Source organism: Pogonomyrmex barbatus, unplaced genomic scaffold (assembly GCF_055798465.1).
Source record: "Pogonomyrmex barbatus isolate J1 unplaced genomic scaffold, ASM5579846v1 scaffold10, whole genome shotgun sequence".
Lineage (NCBI taxonomy): Eukaryota > Metazoa > Arthropoda > Insecta > Hymenoptera > Formicidae > Pogonomyrmex > Pogonomyrmex barbatus.
The window spans coordinates 184660-197830 of record NW_028297099.1 but is presented as its reverse complement, the minus strand read 5'-3'; the positions used below and the strand labels follow the sequence as shown (position 1 = coordinate 197830).

At 42.1% G+C, this 13171-nt stretch overlaps 1 long non-coding RNA gene across 3 annotated transcripts in view; it reads left to right on the top strand.

The window, feature by feature from the left end:
• LOC105429006 (uncharacterized) overlaps positions 1 to 13171 on the top strand; it is an 83447-nt gene that overhangs the window by 23179 nt on the left and 47097 nt on the right. Inside the window, exon 3 of one of the 3 annotated variants that reach the window (XR_016141459.1) lies at positions 9803 to 9961. The exons of the other annotated variants lie outside the window; for them this stretch is intronic. This is a non-coding gene — a long non-coding RNA (uncharacterized LOC105429006). The remainder of the gene's footprint in view (positions 1 to 9802; positions 9962 to 13171) is intronic. 3 annotated transcript variants of the gene reach the window in all.

Below are 13171 nucleotides of genomic sequence, written 5' to 3'. Positions count from 1 at the left end.
ATATGGAGAGAACGCTGTAAAGTCATACTACATGTAAAAGATGGTATCAAAAATTTCGCCAAGGAGATTTCAGTCTTGAAGATGAACCACGTGCTGGACGCCCTCAAAAGATTGAAACGGACGAATTGCAAGCACTGCTGGATATAAACTCTGCGCAAACTGAAAAGAAGCTTGCAGAACAGCTTGACGTTACGCAGCAAACCATTTTCGTACGTTTACATACGATGGGAAAGGTTCAGAAGGAAGGCAGATGGGTTTCCGCATGAATTGTCCGAAGACAACAAAAATCGTCGGCGTGACACTGCACTCACTTTGCTTTCGAAGTTCCGGAAAAAAGATTTTCTGTACAAAATCATTACAGGCGATGAAAAGTGGATTCTTTATAATAACCCTAAACGTAGAAAATCATGGGTTGACTCTGGTCAACTTTCGACATCGACGCCAAAGCCTAATATCCACGCCAAGAAGGTTTTGCTCTGTATCTGGTGGAATTGGAAAGGTGTGTTGTATTACGAGTTGTTACAACCGGATGAAACAATCACGGCAGACCGCTACCAACAACAATTGACCAATTTGAGCAATGCATTAGAAGAAAAGAGGCCATTTATTGGCCAAGGACGTCGTAAAGTGATCTTGCTTCATGACAATGCTCGACCACATGTTGCGAAAGCGACTCAGGACCATATCTTTGCGTTAGGCTGGGAACTTCTCCCGCACGCGGCATATAGCCCAGACATGACGCCTTTCGATTACTACCTATTCCGGTCGCTGCAGCATCATTTGGCTGAATACACATTTCGTGAGATTTGAAGAGATACGAAAATGCATTAATGACTTTATCGCTTCGAAGCCGGTGAGCTTCTATCATCAAGGAATTCGCAAGCTATCCGAAAGAGTTGATGCAAATGGGGAATATTTCGCTGATTAATATTTTTTGGTTTGTTTTTGAATAAAAATTGAATTTTATAAAAAAAAGCTCAGAGCTTTTTTGTACACCTAATATAAGGACATATACTCGGTTTCTCATATTCAGTTTATATATGTATATTCTCATCAGTAATCTGTTTCTCTAAATATATGTTGATTTTTATATCATATATGTAACCAAGTCCATTTTTGTGTTACTATTGTGTTCACTTGCATTTCACCGCCAACAGGTTATGGGCCCAGTAATCCATCAGTAACGGATTATCAGTGATTAAAGTGATACTGGTATGAACAGAAACAATGCAAGTGAACAAAAGTGAGACTCAGTAAGTGTATACTAAGGAATAATAGAATAATATGGCAGAAGTTACTAGAATTAGGATCGAGAAGCAATGAAAACTACCAGATATGGAAATACAGAATGGAACAATTGCTGATTAAAGAAGATTTATGGGAAGTCAGGAATGCGGCTCCCGCAACACCAACAGAAATATGGACTAGGAAAGATGACAAAGCCCGTGCAACGATTGGTTTGTTAGTGGAAGGTAGCCAATTAATCCACATCAGGGAAGCAACCACGTCAATCATGGGATTCACTACACGACTAAAAAATTATCACGAGAAGTCTACCCTGACAAGTAAAGTGTTTCTACTAAAAAGAATATGTAAGGTTGGTAGATGGAGATAATATGGAAGAAATACCAAAAGTGAAAAGCAAATAAAGAAAAGGAAAGCAAAGATAAAGATTCAAAAAATTCTAAGGATTCAGCAAATTTCTGTTTCATGGGAATTGAGAGTGAAGCCAATTCAGGAACTTCAAATGAGTGGTTTGTAGACTCTGGTGCGTCGAGCCATATGTCAAACAACCAATCATTTTTCAAAGAATTTACTCCAAGCCGAATGAGTGTTCAACTCGCACAGAAAGGAATCACTGCTGAAGTACTCGGCACCGGATCGGGTAACATAAACAGTCTCGACGAGAAAGATAATCAAATTAAAATAACCTTAAAGAATGTTTTGTACATGCCGTCTTTCGATGAGAATTTGCTCTCGGTAAGCAAAATAACTCAGAATGGGTTTAAAATGATATTTGGCGAAAATAATGTTGAGATCTTATGCAACGGAAAGGTTGTAGCAGTTGGACAGCGATTCGGAAGACTCTACAAATTAAGAATGTCAGAAGCAGCCTATGTGATGAAAGATGATACAGAACACAACAAAGAATGTCTGTACACATGGCATAAAAGATTTGGTCACAGGGATCCAGATGCTATAAAGGAACTCCAGAACAAGGATCTTGCAGAAGGAATAAGGATTACAGACTGTGGAATTAAAGAAACCTGCCAATGTTGTATCGAAGGAAAAATGTCACGTAAACCATTCCCAAAAGAATCATACACAAAGTCGAGTAGCAGTAGGGGATTTGATTCACACTGATGTGTGTGGTCCAATGCAAACGATGACACCAGGCAAACGAAGGTACGTGTTGACGATGATCGACGATTACAGCAGATTCATTATAGTTTATCTAATGCAATATAAACATGAAGTGATCAGGTTTCATTATGTTGAATGGATAAAGACACAGCATGCAAGAAAGCCTAAGGTCATTAGATCAGATAGAGGAAAGGAATATGTAAACTCTAAATTGAAGCAATATTTAAAGGGTAAAGGAATAGAGATGCAGTATACAGCAGCATATTCATCTCAGCAAAATGGAATAGCGGAAAGAAAGAACCGTAGTCTAATAGAAATGGCTAGATGTTAATAGAAGCAAAATTGTCCTACACATACTGGGAAGAGGCAGTCAACACACCAAATTATTTACAGAATAGATTACCAACAAGATCAAAGAAAACAACGCCTTATGAATTATTCAAGAAAGCCTAATGTAAACAATTTACAAATTTTCGGTTGTATTGCCTTCGCTCAAATACCAAAAGAAAATCGAAAGAAATTAGATGCAAAAACAGAAAAACTAACTTTCGTTGGATACTCTCTCGCACTCTCGACACGTATGAGAAGGAAATAGAAATATTATCGTACTCTTTCGCGCTCCATGTCGTGCAGTCCTCTTCGACGTTACCTGATCACCGCTCATTATTGTTGAGTACAGTATTGTTATACAGTATGAATTAAAAAGAGTAAGCAGATATGAAAATAATGTATGAAGAAATTCAAAAATTGTTATATGCTTTACTTGTCATACTCATAATGACCTGTTATATAATTTTATAAAATTATAACTGAAGAGTCTAATAAATGAGTGAGAATAAGTACGAAATTATTTTCTTATTATAATCTTATTGTATATATTCCGATTCTTAGAAATGGAAAATTTATTATATTTCAGATAATTAACTATAAATTTAACAAGTTGCGTATATTTTTGCTTATGTCAAATAAAAAGGAAAGAGAAAGAAGAAATAATATAATTTTATTATTTCATTTATCGTTCAATAAATGTCTTGTCGAATTTGTAAGTAATTACTCAAAACTGTAAATTTCTTAAAAATTTTCGAAACATATATTATACATTTATGCTGAGAAAATAATTTCATACACATTCTTATTTATTACATAATTATAATTTTTATACATAAAATTATATACAATTATATATAACAATTTTTGTTTTTCTTTATGCATTGTTAATGTCTGTTTACTCTTTTCAATTCTTTCACTATATTACGTTAGCAATAATGAAGGATAATCAAAAGACGCTGAACCATCGCATACTGCGCGAAAGAGTACGATAATATTTCTATTTCCTTCTTATACGCGTCGCGAGCGCGAGAAAATATAACGATATTCCTATTCTTTACTCACGGTGCTTCGGTGCGAGGGAATAGGATGATATTTTTATTCTCTTCGGCCAACCCAACGTTGCCGAGCGCCGAACGCACATGTACATGTCTCGTCTTTTGTGTGCGTGCCTCGCACATGTGAACCCGTCGCAGTATGGTCAAAACTGTGGCGATCACTGCTTCGCAACCGCACCATTGACACACCGTCGCGCACAATCCCGCGTAGCATGGTGGTTCGCGCGCCCGCCACTAGATGGCAAATCGACAAACCACTTTCTCGTGTCTGAAACGCCGCAGCGGAGTTATATAAGAGCGGCACTCGGCATCGCTCTTTGCCTCAGTCGCTTCCAACTAGTTTACTGGTTACGAGCTGCACTGCGACGCCTTCCGAGCTCTGGAGGCCAGCCCTGGCCTCATTGCTCAGTACACGGCAGTTTTTCCTGCTGGAAATCACCAACCTTTCGGTCGTACTCCCCGCGGCAGTTAACGTCGCGGATACTCTTCCGGCCTTACCTCTGACGGTCGTGAACGCCGCCATATCCTTCCGGCCTACGTCTGACGGCCGTGAACGCCGCCATATCCATCTCGTCTCTCTCCTACGGACGTGTTCCTGTCGGCCGTGAACGCCGCAGCAACACCACGTCCAAGAAGGACTCTCGCGGCCAGCGACGCCGCCCAATCCGCCCATGTCCGGGCGACCTGCTCCAGGCCGCAGTCTCAGCACGCCGATCTCCATCGACTCGAGGAGACGCTGCGCAACATGAGGACCTCCGCCGGCGTACATTCTCTGTAGGGGCCGCCCACGACCATTCGTCATCTCCGGGACGATCGACGCTGCCCACCATCCGGCAGTCACCGGCACCACAACGCTCGCCGCCGCCGACTTCGCGGCCATCTACGCCGCTGCCTGGGCGCACACCTCCCTCGCCGTGCACCGACGAGGAGGGACGAGTTTCCGGACGACGAGCCAGGCGCCCAACCGGCCGCTTCAAGCAACGGCTCCTGTTCGGGTCAGCTTCATTCTCAGAGGACAGCCTGCCCCGGCCGCCGACTTCGCCAGCAGAGGACACATCGAGGCCCTCGACCTCCTCGAGCTCAACGGTACCCGAGCGACCACCGACTCCTGGTCGCTCTTTGGAGCTCGGCACGCAGCAGGACAGGCCGTGGCAACTCTGCGCCATCGAGCTCGGCCACAGCAGCATCGGTCGCCGCGCAGACCGCGGGACTGCCACCGGCCCAGATCGAGCCACCAACACTCACCCCCGGTTATGCCGAGGAGGAGCCGGGGCTCGTAAGAGGGAACGGCTACAAGAGCTTGCATGCGCAGAGACCGACGCGATCGACTCGCCCACGCGTTATTCTTGCGGGACTCAAACCAAGTCCCGATAGCCTTTTTGCAACATTTTCCTTTTTGTTTGCGAGAATATGGCTTTATATTAACTCGGAGTTCCTTGATTGTTAGCGGCATGCTAACAATCTTCATATATCCTTCAGCTTGCGCTCTTATTATTAAATGCATAGCGACACTTGGCTGCTAAACCTTCCGCTTTGCTTAGTGCCGACACTCGCACCATTGGTCTGCCACACAGCTGGTCGAGGACAGATACTCCCCTCAGACTGAGAACCAGCTTTCATCAACCGATTGCGGGCGACGTAATGCAGCAGGCCACACATTCGCTCGAGACGCAGTGCAACACGCAATCATCATCCACATCATCAAGCACAACAGCCACCACCACAAATTGACACAGCCAACAACACCAAACAACCAACATACACACCTTCCTCTACAAAACAATTAGAATCGAGACAGAGCGTGACATGAAATTACGTACTCGGAAGAAGACGCTCTTTTCATAATTATTTTATCCACAATTATATTCTTATAATTAGTGCAATGATGTTTCATCAATATCAGAAGCAAAGTCCATTCTATATTTCATATTACAGTATGATTCTAATAATAAAAATCAGAAGCGTCTGTTTGGACGGTACCGATAAAAATTATAATCAGAAGCGTCTGTTCTGACGGTATTTGCAAAATGAATGTCAGAAGCGTCAGTTCTGACAGTACTGATTATTACAAATAAATTATTTGTAAACAATCAGAGAGACAAGAAAAAAATTATCAATTGCATTCTCATGAGAATGAAGAAGTTCATTCTATATTTTATATTACAATATGATTCCAATAATAAAAATCAGAAGCGTCTATTTGGACCGTACTGGTAAAAATTATAATCAGACGTCTGTTTGACGTTACTGGCAAAAATGTATGCCAGAAACGTTTATTCGGACGATACCAATTATTACAAATGCATTATTTGTAAACAATTGGAGAGATACACACACACACACACACACACACACACACACACACACACACACACACACACACACACACACACATATATATATATATATATACTGGAAAAATATCGCAAATTCTACTGAAATTATATATATGTTTGTACTAGATATCGTAGATAACTAGTCAATAGCAACGGTACAAATAGTTCCATGTTCTTTTATAGACATAGCAAAAAGTCACTTCACTACGTATGTGCGTATACACATATTCTCTTTGAGAAAAATACATGTAGTGTCCTTCGTATTCTGACTTATAAGGATATTGAACATAGCGAACGTCATGAAGAATGACTACTGCATTGACAATACATGTATACAATATATACATGTGTTTTCATTTATTTAGTAAAATAATAAATAATATGACAGTAAACGGAATTAGTCATATCGATAATATAGACGTTTTAAATTGTCGATAATATCGACTTTTTAAATTGTCGAGTGTTACCGACATTTCTTTAATTCCGTTTAGATGGCTAATGCCATCTAAACGGAAGCCGTCGGAATTCGTCCTTCGCTTTAGGATCCCTTTAAGTCTACGTTTATTCTATGCCCCCTACGGAAACCTATTCACTTATCATAGTATGATTGGGTATAATGAGGATGTGTTATACTACTACGCGTCTCGAGAGAAGACGGAAACTGAATGTGCGAAAGAAGAATGCGAGTATGTGTGTATGTGGCCTGTCGTACTGCGTCACCCGCAATTAGCTGATGATAGCTGGTTCTTTTCTCGAGGGAGATATCCAGTCCTCGACCAGCTATGTGGCAGACCAACGGTGCGAGTGTCAGTGCCAAGCAAAGCGGAAAATGAGCAGCCAATTATCGTTATGTTTTACCGTGGCGGTAGCGCAAGCTGAAAGACATGCGGAATATAAAGATTGCATGCACACTCAATAATCAAGGAACTGCAGAGTTAATCGAAAGCCATGATATATATTCTATACGATAAGTTAGATACAAGAAGTTATCGGGACTGTGTTTGAGTCCCGCGAGAAAAGCGTGGGTGCGTCTAAAGCGTCTACTTCTGCGCGCAGGCGCGTGAGCTCCTGGAGCCGTTCTCGACGCCTTTCCCGAGCCCCGGCTCCTCCTCATCATGGCCGGGTGATGCGTATCCACGGAGTAGCATGGGCCGGCGGCAGGCCCTCAGTCTGCATAGTGGTTTCCGCGTAAAAGCGAGAGTCGCGGCGCGGTGGCCGTTGTGGACGTGGCCGAGCTCGATGGCGCAGAGGCGTCACGGCTTTTCTTGAATGGTGCCGAGCTCCAGAGAGCGACCAGGAGTGGATGGTCGCTCGGGCGTTGTCAGCTCCTCCTGTGGAGTCGACGGTCTCGGCGGGCTATCCTCCTGTGAAGTCGGCGGTCTCAGCGGGCTATCCTCCGGGGAAGAAGCTGACCCAAAAAGGTCTAAGAGTCACTGTTTGAATCGGCGAAAAGAGCGTCTGATTCGCCGTCCGGGAGGTCATCCTTCTGCGTCCACGCGTGCTGGAGGAAGCACGTAATCAGGCGGCGGCATAGATGGCCGAGGTAGGCGGCGACGGACGTCACGGTGATTGCCGGGCGGCAGGCAGCGTCGGTCGTCCTGATGGAATAGACGAGTCGTCGTGGCTGGCCTCTAAAGAGGACGCACGCCTGCGGAGATCCGCATGCTGCACGGAATCTTCTCGAGGCGGCTGAGATCAGCACGACGGAGGTCGCGGCTCTAATCAGGTCGCCCGGATACGGGCGAATTGGGCGGCGTCTCTGGCCGCAAGAATCTTTCCCGGACGTGGTGTCTGCAGTGTTCACGGCCGCGTAGGAAGATCGCGGCGGTAATTGCCGCGAAGGAAGGATTGCCCGGAGAAAAGACGGACTGGACGGCTTTCACGGCCATTAGAGAGATGCGCTCGGAGGAAAGGATGGGTTAGTGTGGCGGCTTTCACGGCCGTCAGTGGTGCGTTCGGAAACGGACGGATTAGAGTGACGACTTTCACGACCGTCAGTGGTGCGTCCGGAAACGGACGGGTTGGTGTGGCGGCTTTAACGGCCGCCAGAAAGATGCGTCCGGACACGGACGAATTACCGCGGAGCTTACTGCCGCGGGAAGTACGGCCAAAGATCGGTCGGTTTTTCCCAGCAAAAAAAAATTGCCGTGTAGTGGAGCTTGAGGCCAGAGCTAGCCTCCAGAGCTCGGAGGGCGTCGCAACTCTTAGCCTTTAACAGGCTGGAGGCGACTGAGGTGAAAAGCGATGCTGAGTGCTGAGTGCTCTTATATAGCCCCGATGGGGCGTTTCGAACACGAGAAAGTGATTCTCCGACTCGCCATCTAGTGGCGAGCGCATGAACCACTGAGCTACGCGGGGCTGCGCGCGACGGTGTGTCGTGGTGCGGTCGCGTGGCAATGTCACAATAGAAACAATTAAAAATTATATTTCTCATTTTTTCCCAAATAAACTATGGAATCCTGATACTTCTTCGCACTGTTCTTCCCGTGGTACTCCCCCCCCCCTCCCGGTGGAATGATGAGTGAACATGCCATGGTTTTGAAGCGCAACGCTATTGCCGAATATAGACATGCCCCCATTTTAGAAGCTTATCTCAACCTCAATCTTTAACAACCTTAAACGCACCGCCGCAATATGCAAAAGGACCTTATACAGGGTTAAATCTCAATCTTGAAAAATTTTCTGTACTTCTTTTAGTCGCAAAACTCCTACTATCTTTTTATGGAATCTCGTTAAATCGTTTAAACGATGCAATCTTGCCAAATCTCTTCCCACGCCAGACCTTTCGACACCCACAGACATTCTTACTCAATCCATTAATAAACTATATCTCCTTTCGTATTTGCATCTCACTGAATTTTTCCCTTCTGACACCATCTTCCCTTTCCTTTGCATCCTTTTACATTATCGAAAAAGAGTTTAGAGATACTCAACTTCTCTAAAATTAATTCCGTTCCAGGCTTAGATCAAATTAGCTACTTCATAATTGCTTACATTTCCGATTGTTTCATCTCGGCTCTGACTTACTGCTTCGAATTTCTGACGGAGGCATCATTCTTGGAATTCTGGAAATCCTTAATTATTTTAATCCCCAAATCTGGGGGGGAGGCGCGTCTAATTGTTCTCCTATCATGCCTACTGAAAATTATAGAAAAATTCATATACTCAAGGCTGCGCTGGTTCGTTGAAGCTAGCACGCTATTGCCAGATGTGGATTCAGATCCTACTACGACAATCTCATTATAATCACACACACAAAGGATTCGCTTCTAACGTATACACTCTAATCTCGTCTTTTTGAACATTGCATCTGCTTTTGACAACGTAATTCCCAACATCTTGATAGAAGACCTGATAAAGATTGATATTCCTGACTTCATCTGTAACTTTATCTACAACTTAATTAGAGAAAGAAAGCTTTAATTCATCACCGATGAACGCATATTTAGAGTCTACTCCTCTCACAAAGGCACACCACAGGGATCGATTTTTAAGCCCTTTACTCTTTAACATCTACTTAAGAAAACTTCCCAAATCTCTAGAAACTAATGTATAGCTTGTATCGTACGCACACGACATCACAATTTTCACTACTAACAAATCTCTCGCCACTACTCTTAACTCCTTAGAAACTACTTTAGGTAGAATGGCTAATTTTTTGCGCCTGAGAAGACTGGAAATGGCTCCCACAAAATCAAGGTGTATGATATTTCCTAGAAAAAGAAATATTCCTCACACTTGGACATAAAACTGCAGCGTGTTACTATCCTGGAGGCGCATCAGATTCTTGGAAATGTAACTGGATGCGAAAATGGAGGGAAGGGAGCAGTTGACATCTCTTCAACAATAAAGGCAATCAACAAGGACAAACAGGTCGTGAGTATTCTAAGGCTTCCTTGGCTTGTATGTCATGGGGAACTCATCCATCAACTATGGTCACGCTGTATAAGGTTGTCTTCAAAGGCGCTATGGATGCCCATATTTCGCAGACACCAAACTTTGTTTCTAAAACTGGAGAGGTTACAATACAGAGCTATCAGAATGGCTACAAAAAACGACCTCTATTATCTTACATGTCGAGGCTAAGAAACTTCCGCTTTCCATGTGCTTCAAACTATTCCCAAATAGTAAAATTCCAGCACTGTGCCAGCAGATCCGATCATTCTTCGCAGCAGATTTTAAACTGCTGCTTCCCAATTAGCTTAGTTTTTTGCGGCACACCTTCTCATCATAGAATAACGAACAAAAATGCGATAAAAATCGAGCATTGCTTGCTGGCTCTCATTGTGACAGCAGATATGTAGCAGATATTGTTCAAAGTTTGTCATATCAGATACTGGCAGCAGAAACGCAGCAGAAATCGAGCACAGTGTGTCGTCATGATGTGACGGCAAAAACGCAGTAGAAATCGAATAGGGCTTGCTAACATAACTTGTTGGTAAATTAACAACAGAAATCGAGCAAATTCTGTTTCGTAAATATTTAAATTGTTATTACTAAAAAATTTTGAAAAATAATATCTTTATTATTTTTTTATTTCTTATTTAAAAAAAATAATTTTTAATTATTTTAAATTATTTTCTAATGATGAAATTAATATATTTTTTACAGTACAAATAAGTTATAGAAAAGATATCTTTTTAAAGATATAAATTAGAATTCTTTTGAATCTTATATAACGTATCAAATAATATATTAAACATTGTATGTATAATGTACTATTTCCCAGGTACTACACTTTGTTAACAACCTTGGACAATTACATCTTACAATAATCTATCAATAATTACATCTTACATCAAGCGCATACATAAAAATAAACGTAAATAATAAATGCATGTTTAAATTTTGATTATGATTTCGCTTATGTAGAAAGTTTGATAAATTTTACATGCGAAAAACGGACGCAACCTAGCAGTAGTTTTCTAATTATTATGTTTAATGACAGACGCAGAGTTTTGTATGATTTCTATTGCCGATTTGCTGGCAGATTATGCCAGCAACCCCTACTTGATTTCTGTTACAATTTTGCCAGTATGACATGATGGCACATTGAATTCGATTTCTGCTGCATTTCTGCCGACACACTGATAAGGCAGATCGTGCTTTATATCTATCAAAATTTTGCCGTCACGATGTAATGGCATACTGTACTTTGTTTCTACTGCGTTTCTGCTGCCAATATCTGACGTTACAGATCGTGTTGCATTCTTGTCGCATTTCTGCTGCCACAATGTGAAAGAATAAATATGTCAGATATTTATCACATTTTTGCAACATGTCTTGACGGCATATCTAAATTTTGGAATATTTTCTGTTGAATATTGTGACAACACAAAATGCTTCAATTCTGATATATTTATGACGACAAGCTTTTTCAATTTTTATAGTATTTTTGCAGCATGTTATGATGCAGAACCTGCTCGATATGTGCTGCAGCTTTTTGCTGGCAGTATCTGTTACAGCAACCCATGCTGGATTGCTGCTCGATTTTTGCCGGCATAACATATATCATAACTTCGCAATTTGTGCTTTTGGCCCGTTTTGCTATCTGGGTAAAATCAGGAATAAATGTTCCTATTGAATTCTAATAAAATCCTTAAATTAAATAACTTGCGTTTTAATTCCATTTGCGTTTTAATTTCACATATTAGATTTAGTTTTTTGAGTGCTGATATGCTTACTGCTAGAAACATTATAAGAGACTGGATCAGACCACGAAAAGGCAACTTTTGATTAGTCCGCCATCTTTTGGCTATTCCCACTTATTTTCAAATACATTAATTACATTAATCTTAAATTGTAATTTAAAAACATAAACGTTTTAAAGGTAATAAAATGTATATATTTATAAAACTTTATTTTACATAATGTTACGTCCGGGAGACTCATGAATTCTTCTCTTTCGGAAAAAGACAACGGCTGCTAATCAGAAAATGAAGCACTTCGAACCTAAAGAAACCCTAAATAAATACACAAAAATTCCTCTCGAGATACGCCTCACTATCAAAAAAAATAATTCTTGGGATAGATAGCTTTGTCGGCACCGACAAGTTTATAACATACCAATAAAAATAAAAAATATTAACAAAAACAAATTCCTAACGGATAAGAAACGCGTCGGATCGTTCGAGGGTGACACTCCCCAAATTGGTGGGGAAACTAAGGGAAACGCCAATCAAAAAGAAATGATTAGCGGCCGTTGGCGGCCACACCAATGAATAATTGAGGGTGTGGAATTGCGGAAAAATTTTCACTAATTAATTCCATCATTCGATAGGAAATCTGGAAATATAAAAACAATCACAATTCACAGAACACCGCTCCCCTCCTTTCTCTATATTCACAATTTTTCTAAACTATCATTCGACAAGCCAACGCGAAAATCCATCACGCCCTCAGATATTCCCATCCCTTCGGAACCCTTTAAAAACCGCGACTTGGAACGGATCGCTCTCTTCTCGCTTCTTATCGCTCCACGCCTTCACGGTCGGTGCCATCCGAGCTTGTCGCAAAAATTTCTTTTCTCAGTTAGAATTTGTGCGATTCTTTCATTTCGTATGATTCGATCCACGATCCAGCCTAGGCACCACACCTCTCGTCCATCACCAGCGCCCGCCACAACAAAAGTAAGTCCATTTTTATCACTCTTTCTCGCGGTAGACTGGCTGTTTGGTTCGCGACCTCGACATATTTGTTTTCTTAAAACACTCCAACATTCCAAACTGGCAAGCCGCCGATTAACTCGGTGAAGCTGCTTTCCCCGATTTCTCCACATTCCGACTTAGCAAGCCGTCGATTAACTCGATGAAGCTACCTCCCTCGAACATTCCAACCTGGCAAGCCGCCGATTGATTCAGTGAAGCTGCCTTGTCACGATACCTCAATTTTTTTTTACTACTCTCACCTCACTCCCTCCCTACTCTCACTCCCTCTCATCTAACTCTTATATTTACATAGTGAACCAAACGAAAGCCATCCCGAACAACCCAATAAAACGAGCATTGCGACACCGTCGGGAAAAGCTAAATAAACGGATTCGTCGCGAAACCGGACACGCCGAGGAACTCGCGGAGCAGTTAATAG